The sequence below is a fragment of the Mizuhopecten yessoensis genome, unplaced genomic scaffold (assembly GCF_002113885.1).
Source record: "Mizuhopecten yessoensis strain PY_sf001 unplaced genomic scaffold, ASM211388v2 scaffold8149, whole genome shotgun sequence".
In the NCBI taxonomy this organism is placed as follows: domain Eukaryota; kingdom Metazoa; phylum Mollusca; class Bivalvia; order Pectinida; family Pectinidae; genus Mizuhopecten; species Mizuhopecten yessoensis.
Genome location: NW_018407403.1, coordinates 1,141,670 through 1,152,316, shown reverse-complemented (window position 1 = coordinate 1,152,316; position 10,647 = coordinate 1,141,670). Strand labels below are relative to the sequence as shown.

Sequence of the window (10,647 nt, the reverse complement as noted above, 5' to 3'; positions counted from 1 at the left end):
ATTCCCAATAATGGGCATTGTCAACCTTTCTCATGCCGGCAATACGTTTAGCACAATGTGTACAATGTGGCCGGATGAAATACAAAGTGGGATAAGCTAAGGGTTCTGTTCTCAGGTCGGGACATACCAAAGTCCTTAAAAGTGGTAGTTGCTCTTCTCTCATGACAAGATAGTATGGTGTTACTTGTCTTCTGCTTAGCTGGCTATAACACATGACAGTCGTGTACTACAATTGATTGTCGGTAAAATTAAAACCCATTAGTTGCTAATTATTTTCTAACGGTGCAGAGTAAACAACATTGCGGCGAGTGAATTTGATACCAACACCACTAAGTTCATCATTAATATTTATAAAGACATGTGAAAGTATAGCACGTTCTCAAGTGACCTTAGCTGCTAGTAGATAAAGCCAAAACAATCTTAAATTAATCCGACAGTTTTACCACTCGTACATCATGAAATCTCAGCAGAATAAGAAAAGAGTGATATAAGAAATAAAAGATCAAAGAAACATCTCGGCGCCCACCTTCGTACCATTTTCGTTTGTTCTATGTCAGTTCGATCTGATCTCTTCTTTTCTCTTATCTGTTTGTTCAGTTTGCCTGTCCGCGATCTTCTTCAGTTTTTTGATAAGTTTCAAAAGTAAACATGCACAACTAAGGACCCAGGGTAACCTACATATCTAATTTGAGGTTTGGTTAAGTATTGTTTAACGTCCTATCAACAGCTATGGTCATTTAAGGACGGTCTAATTTGAGAAATATTCCTTCAGTACTTTCGGAGAAATAGCGACAACAAATGTAAACTGTAATAAGATGGCCGCCTGTCAGCAAAAATAATTTTCGGATCATTCGAATAAAATCATATGCAAAACAAAGAACCAAGAAGAAGAATCATTTTATAAAATTTAAGAAAGATCCGTCCAGCATATTCTGAGCAATATAGCACGAACAATCTTTTACTCCAAATTCAATATTGCCAACTGCCGGCCATCTTGGTTTTCCTATCAGAATTATAAATGCGTAACTAGGAACCATTGGAACAGTCATGTGAAATTTGAGAAAGACACCTTTGTACGTTCTGAGAAATAGTGCTAATAATACTATAGAAATAGTCAAAATTAAAGATGGCTGTCTATCGATCATCTTAGTTTTCCCTTCATAATTTCATTTGCGTGACTAAGGACCATGAAGAACCTCCATGTGCAATTTGAGAATGATCCCTCCAGTACTTTCTGAGAAATAGCGTAACAAACTTTAACTCTCAAATTCAAGATGGCTCCTTGTCAGTCATCTTTGTTTGATCAGATGGGAACACCATGAGAAATTTCAGAAAGATCCCTTGACTACTTTCTGAGAAATAACACTAACAATAATTGTTTACGGACGGGCGGACAAACGGACAGACGGACCACGGACGCAGGGTGATTGACTTTTATCAGACGGTGGGCTAACATGTCAGATGTTACTGAAATACCATACCGAAAGCACCAGACAGACTATCCTACCCGGTAACATTATACTAGTATCGCTGTTCTCCCTCCCTTGACAGGTGTGTTTATTGATAACTTTTCCTACCAAGGGAAATGTAGCTCAACCTTGCTATATTCTTACAGTTTTACCATCGTGTCATCACGTTATAACGTGAATTAATTTATCACACAATTCAGTTCAATGGCTGGTTCATCTTTACTTTTTTAAGGAAAGAATGGAATCGTTGAGTCTATAAGTCTTTGTAAATAGTAACATATTGCCGAAAATAAGCGGATCTCGGATTTTCTTCTTCAAAATTGCTGCCCGAACATCAAATTTTATCTGATACTGAATGTATTTATTTTTGTTGATTGTGTATTCAGTATGATTTGTTGTAAGTATGTTTTATATGTACAAAAGAAAGTTGTTGGGATTTTAATAATTGAGAGTATTGTGAATGTATCATTATTGAATGTATTTATTTGTTCTAATAGTTTGTTGTTAGTATTATTTATGTTTAGTATGTTTTTATATACAAAAGAAGGGTGTTGGGATTTTAATAATTGAGAATATTGTGTGTGAATCATTCAGTGTATTTTTTAATTATCACATTATTTGCGTGGTAGGGGGATTGAGTACCTTAATGACATGGATAGCTATGCTGGTTGGGGCTTTATGCTCCTGGTAGGGTCACCAAGCCAGACAGGTTGAAAGGCAGAGATCCGACCAAGCAGCACCGTCCTTTGGACGGGACGCAAATGCTAGGTTTGCACCGTTGTGCATTCTTTCCTTGGGGTTTGGATTACATGTGTCCGCCTTTGGGCTATGTACATAGTGTTGATTTTGTTTCTGTCCTTTTTTCCTCTTTGTTTTTTCTTCTTTTTCACACCTTCTAAATTTTGCTGTCCGAACATCAAATTTTATCTGATACTGAATGTATTTATTTTTGTTGATTGTGTATTCAGTATGATTTATTGTTAGTATGTTTTATATGTACAAAAGAAGGTTGTCGGGATCGAGAATTGAGAATATTGTGCATGTATCATTACTGAGTGTATTTATTTGTTCTAACAGTTTGTTGTTAGTATTTATTTTTAGTGTGTTGTTATGTACAAAAAAAGGATTTTAATAATTGAGAATATTGTGTATGAATCATTCAATGTATTTTTTTAATTATCACATTCTTTGTTGAGCCCTAATCGCTGCTCCTTTCCATTGTGAGGGGATTGAGTACCTCAATGACCTGGAAAGCTATGCTAGTTGGGGCTTTGTGCTCCTGGTAGGCTCACCCAAGCCAGACAGGTTGAAAGGTAGAGGTCAGACCAAGCGCGCTAGCACCGTCCTTTGGCCGGGACGCAAATGCTAGGTTTGCACTGTTGTGCATTCCTTCCTTGGGGTTGGTTTACAGGTGTCCGCCTTCGGGTCATGCATATAGTGTAGATTTTGTTTCTGTCCTTTTTATTTTCTCCTTCGTTGCTCTTTATGCTTTTCACCCCTTCTAAATTTTGATTTAGCATTTATTTTTGTCGACCATTTGTTGGCCCTAATGATCTATCCTGTGTTGATGGGACGTTGAGCATTGATAATTATAATAACTTTGTGGAGCCTCGTTTATTCAGCAATCACCAATCTGGCTTACTATCTTCATAACACAAATTTGACCATTCAAAATATTCCACTAAACCGGCCGCCGTTTAAAGGACTCGCACATCTAAAGAATTTACTGGATGTTATAACTAAGCTTTTTAGCTAATAGCGTTAATATTCGAAGTTCAACACTCACAACTTCTAGATTATTGTTACATACCTGACAAAAACTTCAAAAGGCATTTTTGGGTAGGTTTAGTGGCATATAAGAGCGATTCAGGCATCTGCTTTTGTCAACAGGAAGTTCACAATCGAAACAGGTGAAGCGGGACGGGAAACCCCCCGAACTTTTGACCCGACATAAATCTGCCATCACATATTAAAATCAACTAAAACTTTCCATTTTTTCCAAAATGAAATATCTAGATTTTATTCAATACAAAACATGTCAATATCTAACCATTTCAAATTACTCAGAGGCCACGTGTTTACATCGAACACATTTAAAGTACGGATTACAATCGTATGAAACAATTGCTGATTGGCTGATTGAGTTGTTTGTCCTCCGATAGTGAGGTTTCACATAGGCTAGTGATATGTTAAGAAGCATTCTTATATGAAATATCAATCTTGTCAATAGAATGATAAAGTATTTGAGTAATATAACCTCGGTTGAGAGGTAGAAATACTACGTGAAACTTTAAAAGTAAAACAACGGAATAGGTCGTATAATACAACATATGAAGATACCCCATACATCTTCTGATTTTATTACTTTCACGACGAAGATCTAACAAGTACAAGTACATGATGGTACCATTCCTTTTCTTAATCTTAGTTTTAACTGAAAGAAACTGAGTACTTTTTATATGCCCGTCAAATTTGACGGGAGTATTATGGTATGGGTTTGTCCGTCCGTCCGTCAGGCGTAAACTTTTGTTGGTCCGGCAATCTCCTCCTACATTCTTCAACGGATATCTTTGAAACTTGGTATACATTATCATCATGATATGAAGTTGTGTCTCCCTAAAAATACTTTTGATTCGACGAATTTTGCAAAAGTTATTGCCCTTTGTTCATTTCAGTATTTGTTTTTTTGTCTGGAGATTTTCTCCTACATTTTTTATAACATGTCAGCTAACCACTCTTAGAATGATGCAGATCTTATTTCAACGTAAGAAAGTATATAACACTATACAGCATTCGAGGGCGTATATTGTTCCTCCCCGCGGTACTCTTGTTGCTTTTTTATGAATAAAAACTGAAATTGTTGATATTGCAATTGTTTTTCCTTTTTGTTGTCATTGTAAATAATTCTGACGAAGAGCACAAGTTTCTCTAAAAACCACGAATTGTCTGTTTGTACAATCGTAAGATTTCGGCTTGAACGGCCAGAAGGGAATCAACAGCAATAAACGTTTTTAAATCCCAGCTGTGCTTGTAATTATCGCAAATGCTTATAGTAGTCCTAGTTAAGGAAAAGACCTCTGGAAGGAAGTGTTTGATAGTGTGTAAATATTCACTTAAAATACCAAAACGTTAAGTTTGGTGCAAAAAGATCATTACAAATCTTTGTTAAATTTGAAAATAATTTCAATTTCAATATTCAGTATCACATCTAAAAAGGCTGAAAAACATCCAGATGAGCGTAACAACCGTAATAAGACCGACAATAAATTTGCAGATTGTTCGGAGTTTTACGTCCTCGCAACTATCCGGGTCATATGAGGGCATGTGTCTAGGGAGACACGGAAGGAATTGTACAGTAGATACAGAAGACAGAAAGGTGTTGAAATGGGGGCAGCAGATTAATGTTAGTCCCTTCCATGTTCTCTTGTCTTTACACGAAAAACAACAGATTTGTAAAGTAGTCGTCTTTTACTTAGGGAAATACTCTACCTTTAACAGAAAGTAGGAAGAAAAGAAAAGAAGAAATCAAAGATAGGAAAACGAAAAAGAGCCCAAGTGTTGCAATTTGGGCTTCAGATCAATTTTGGTCTCTTCCATGTCCCGATCGTAGAAGACACTGAAGAAAACACCCGAATGTAAAGGAGTCCTCACATTAGACGCCTTTTAGGATACACATGCAGTTGGATACAACAGGTCTAATCCGAAGGGCCAAGTGACCTAATGGCTTGGTGCGGCGTCCGTCGTCCGGCCTCCGTCGTCCGTCCGTCGTCAACTTTTTACATTAAACAACTTATTCTCAGTAACCAAAAGGCCTAGGGTGATGATATTTGGCCCGAAGCATGCTTAAATGAAGGGCTTCCTAGCTTGTTCAAATAAATGGCATTCATCAATTGTCAAGGTCACTGGGGTCAAATATGTTAAAATCTTTAAACAACTTCTTCTGAAAAAACTAGAGGCCTAGGGTGATGAGATTTGGCCAGTGACATGTTGAGATGAAGGGCTACCAAGTTTATTCAAATAAATGACCTTGCCTTATGTTCAAGGTCACAGGGGTCAATTATGTTAAAAACCTTTAAACAATTTCTTCTGAATAACCTAGAGGCCTAGGGTAGTGATATTTGGCCAGTAACATGCTGGGATGAAGGACTACCAAGTTTGTTCAAATGAATGACGTTGACATATATATTCAAGGTCACAGGGGTCAAATATAATTAAAACCATTGAATGACCTCTTTTAAATAAGCAAAAGGCCGAGGGTGATGATATTTGGCCATTGACATGCAGGGATGAAGGACTACCAAGAGAATGAACTTCGCCCATATTCAAGGTCAGAGTGGTCAATATATGTTTAAATCTTTAAATAATTTGTTCTGTATAACCAAAAGGTCCCGGGTAATGATATTTTGCCAGAAGCATGCTGGGTTGGAAGACAATACACTCTGTTCAACCTAATGTCCTTGTTCGACATTCAATGTCACGTCACAGGCGTCATATGTTCAAATATTTTAATAGGTTCTTATGAATCAAACACTGATATTCTGCCTGTAGCTGTAGTTTAGTCAACTTTTAAGATTACAAGTGTGAGATTAATACCAGGTGAGCGATACAGGCCGATTCTGAAAGAAAATTTCATGGGAGGATGGGGATTGCAGAATTCGAGATTTGCTTTTGTGCCCTATGCTTTGTGAGGATGGTTTGGTTTTATTTTGTTTAATGTCCTATCAACAGCTAAGGTAATTAAGGACGTGCATCCATGTGCGTTGGGTATGTGTGCTTGCGTGTATGTGTTTTGAGGATACGGGGTATGTTTGTGTATTGGCTCCTTGTAATGTCGACTTTATACTGCTTTCTCGATGAAATAACATGCCAAAGGCACTCAGCACAGCATTCCGCCCTGTCATATTATACTTAAAACGGATGAATCGTTGTTATATACAACACTCATCTGGCGTTCCTTCTTTAACAAAGATCGAACGTTGAAATTGAGATACCTAGGTAATCAGGTAGTTTTGAATGATACACAGTGCTTTCAATGCCACCTATATTCACCTGAAACGCCATACACAATTAACGACTCAGAATTCGTCGTCGGGGACAATCTTATAGTGTGCGAGCTGTACAGCTGCTGTGTCCAGCTCCTTACGGTGGACTTTCGACAATTGAGGACCGTTGTATCGCATATGTGGTTCCTAATTGGCCTGCTACGCTGACCGGATGTGGGTGGGGTACTTCGACGGAAGTGTGAAAGTTTACGATATCGGTTCCTGATTGGTCACACATTGATAGCAAAATCGGATTGAATTCACGTCAGTAAAGAGGAATCAGGAAAAAAGAAGGAAAATAACAACCTAAGATATCTATATTATTTGTTAGCCCGAATAAAAATGATCTGTGAAAATATTACGCGAATCGAGTAATGCGCTTTCTTGCTATACGGCGATCAGTGTAAAACTAGCCTGTTCGAACTGATCAATCTCGCTTTGTTCTAACCCTTAACCACGTGACGTCACAGGCGACACGTCTGGGTCAGAAAGGCAAGTTTACAATACACCTACCGCAAGTGAATAGAGATAGGTTAGCAATATGAGATTTGTCACATAAAACAACGTAAAATTTGCACACAAAGGTAGCTTCAATTGCTGTTTTTCAACATACGTCCGGTACGACTTTTACATGAAGTATCATACGAATAATTCCATAATGGTTAGGTACAGAAATGACCGAAATGAAGGAACAAAAGGCCCAACGGGCCTTGTTGCGCACATATATAACATTTAATTAGTCAATAGTTACAACTGTTTGTGAGTTTTTGAAAAAAATACATTTCTGCAACTAAAAGGCCTGGTAGACTTTGTTGGATTTCCAGATCAGAACGAAAAGTAAAAACACTGTTTTTGGAGAAGAAGTTTAGATATTAGCAAAATATTTAAAGTAGCTACAGTAAATAACGTCTTCGCTAAATTTAATTTATTCTAGCTTCTAAACTAACAGACAACTGTCTATAAAACGTATAGCACAAACATGATACACAATATGTCTTTATATGTTATTTGTTGATGTATAACAAAACAAAATATCACCTCAGGATTCCTTAGACCCCGGGATTCTGTCAGTTATTCATTTTCATATCCCACTGCAACCACAGGATGGAAATTCTTACCAGGTTTAAATTATTTTCCACCGAAACAAACGAAAGCAAAAGATATCTTAGTGTTAGTTCTTAATATAAGCGAAAGTAAAATGTACCCCTCCCCAGGGGGGATTGGGTGAAAATAATTAGTTTGATAAAAATAAAATTTGATTCCAGCAAATGTGGGTCTGGATCCTTTTTTTGTATAAAGTTGACTTGCCATTGCTACATAAAACAACACATGTCTATTGTTGACAAATATGTTGGCACTCAAAGAACACCCTGTTATAAGCGGACATTCATGCGTTGGAGGTTTCAATTGTTGACACTACAAGTGTATCTGTGAAAGCAGATGCGATACAAAATAATTCCCATATAATTAGACTGATGATTGTTCAACAAATTACTTTGGGCTAAAAAATAACACGCAGTGCTTTGACATAGCCAGATTATCGCTTTTAACTTTTGCAATACTGCCTTTTCTTTAATTATCGGGGTTTTTTTTTGGAAGGATGTTACTGTTACCAGCTTGGATGCATCAGGCTAATTTTTGTTAAAAAGGTAAGTGGTCACCCTACCGACCAGTTTTTTCCTCCTGTAACCACTGTAGGCTTATTATATCCCTTTTAGTGTCATCGTAAAAGGCGATTATGTGTGGTGTAATGCAGAATCGGGGCTTTCTTCCGTGTCTTTTGCTAAGTGGACGTTGACGAAATCAAAACTGACCTGTTACTGGGGCTATGTTTGGATCTAAACTTTTCAATTTTCTTATCCCACCTACCTTTTCACTGTCTCTCTGGTGACAGTGACCAAAATTGATCTTTCTCGTTTCTTATCGTTCTTGTATTCTTTCCCTTTGGTCTACTTTCTGGCAGTGTTCCCGAAATACCCCTCCTTATGTGACTGGCTCTTGTGAGGACGTTAAACAACAAACGAAACCTCTCATTTTGGCTTTAATGTTTATTTTTTCGGAACGTAACGAGTTGAAAATTCGTCATTAATGGAAATGGCAACAACTGGTTTGCTGGAATGCTGTGCTGGATGTCTTGCATAGTTTTTTTCAGTGAGATTATAAAGTCGGCATCAGATCAGCGCTATCACAAGGAGGCAATTACACCACCACCAACATACCCCGTGTCTGGCATGCATACACACATGCATGCTTACATAACACATATAGAGGTACGTCCTTGAATGATCTTAGGACGTTAAACAAATTTAAACCAAACCAATCCTACTCAGTCTCCCAGCTTCTATTGTAAAATGACACAATATTTGTATATTTTCAGGTATTTAACTTTTATTTTTTTTTTATATATATTTTGCTATTGTTTCAACATTATTTCATAGTTCGTACAATACGAGTTTATATAGGCTTATTTATATATTGAATAATAAATGTTTGTGTTAAATATTTGATGCTGAAATTCATTCGGTATAAATTTAATTTGTACCAAGCCTGCTCAATCTGTGTTGCAAGGGAAGCAACTCTTAAATGAATTCTCAGAAACGAAAGTAGAAATACCACTTCCGGTCGGTAGCCAAAACAGAGGTAAGAAAGAATATCCGTCTTATTTACTAAGCTTCATGTAAATTGTCCACAGTAAACATCATCGGATATGGTTATTGACATCACCAAGGGAACTATACAGTCAGGTAGCTTCTTAAGGAGGAAATGTTTGGAAGAAGTCGTACAAACACGTAGTAGGGTTAGGCCTGACCTGTACTGTCGTATCATAGGTGTCCTGGCTCACACAGATATTTCAGTATTAGTAACAGGTCTTTGATGGGTTCAACAGGTATTTGATGGGTTCTTTTCCAAGAAACACATTGTAATATAAACTATTTTAGCTATAACCTATTAATGTATAATATTTTTATACATATTACTAATTCCCCGGTTTCGGTTTAGTTGCCTTGCTCAAGTCAGAGAACGTAAGGTCTAAAAAGTCCCAAAACGATTTTATAATCATAATGAATTTCAATCACCTGATACACACGTGTTCAAAGATTCAATTAAAATCGGAATTTGCATACGTAACTGAACTGTATTTAACCTGTACATTATCTTTTTAAAATGGATCATATCGAGATTAATGTTGTCAACAATGAGGCATTCAGGCTGATGCCTTCATGATGCCCCCCAAATGAACCTAGTCCCTTGTTCATAACATGGGAAACTTTGAGACCCCTCCCTATAATAATACATACAATTCTTGAGCATGAAGATTTGCATACAACTATGCTGGCAGGATTGGCCCATGGGAATGACCCTGATCCCTAGGAAGATCTTATTTGGCCTTACTACTTTCACATGATCTTCTACATTCATGTAATCTCTGTAATATTATAGGATATGATATATATATATTACAACCAATCAGTTTGCTATCGATATATTTTGACATCTTTTACACATTTTAGCCTCTTTTTTTCTGGTTGTGATATATTCATATTTTGTGAATGTCTATTTTTACATCGTTGTTTGGCCCTTACTAACTCAAATTGTCGATGAGCCGTAAAACAATACAAAAAATTAAATTGAATTCATTGAGAATCTTTTGTCATGAATGATATGTTATAAGGTCCCGTGATATATATTGATGAGGAAATCAGCCTTAATGCCTTATTAATGACCAAGTTGATATTAATATATACCACATTAAATATTATGATAACGTATAGATACAACTATAATACAGTCAAATAACATATATTAATTCCTTTGTTTAATTGGAGTCTCTGAATGTGACTTATTAGGGGGTTGGGCGATTCCAGCATTTGTAGGGTCTTGCTGAACTTTAACAATTCGCTTTAAAAGGGAGGAATCAAACGATTCAAATCCCTGTTTATATTATCGCTACACAGGGCACGGATATTAAAATTAAAAAGAAAATAAGAACAACTAGTTTAATTGAGTGGGATCATTATTGCCTGAAAAATAAAGAGCTTGCTTATACAAAAATCCTGGGTAATATAAAAAAGTGTTTTACTCCCGTGCTCTATTGAAGTGCGCCTTCTCCCTTCTTTTTTTTTTTTTTTTTTTTT

General features: G+C 36.7%; 1 protein-coding gene across 1 annotated transcript in view; it reads left to right on the top strand.

Annotated features, from left to right (window-relative positions):
• The first annotated feature begins 9,120 nt into the window (after positions 1-9,120).
• The window catches only part of LOC110455147, an 11,067-nt gene continuing 9,540 nt past the window's right edge, over positions 9,121-10,647 (top strand). The window contains exon 1 of the mRNA XM_021505106.1: positions 9,121-9,151. The gene's annotated coding sequence lies outside the window, so the exon portion shown is untranslated. The remainder of the gene's footprint in view (positions 9,152-10,647) is intronic.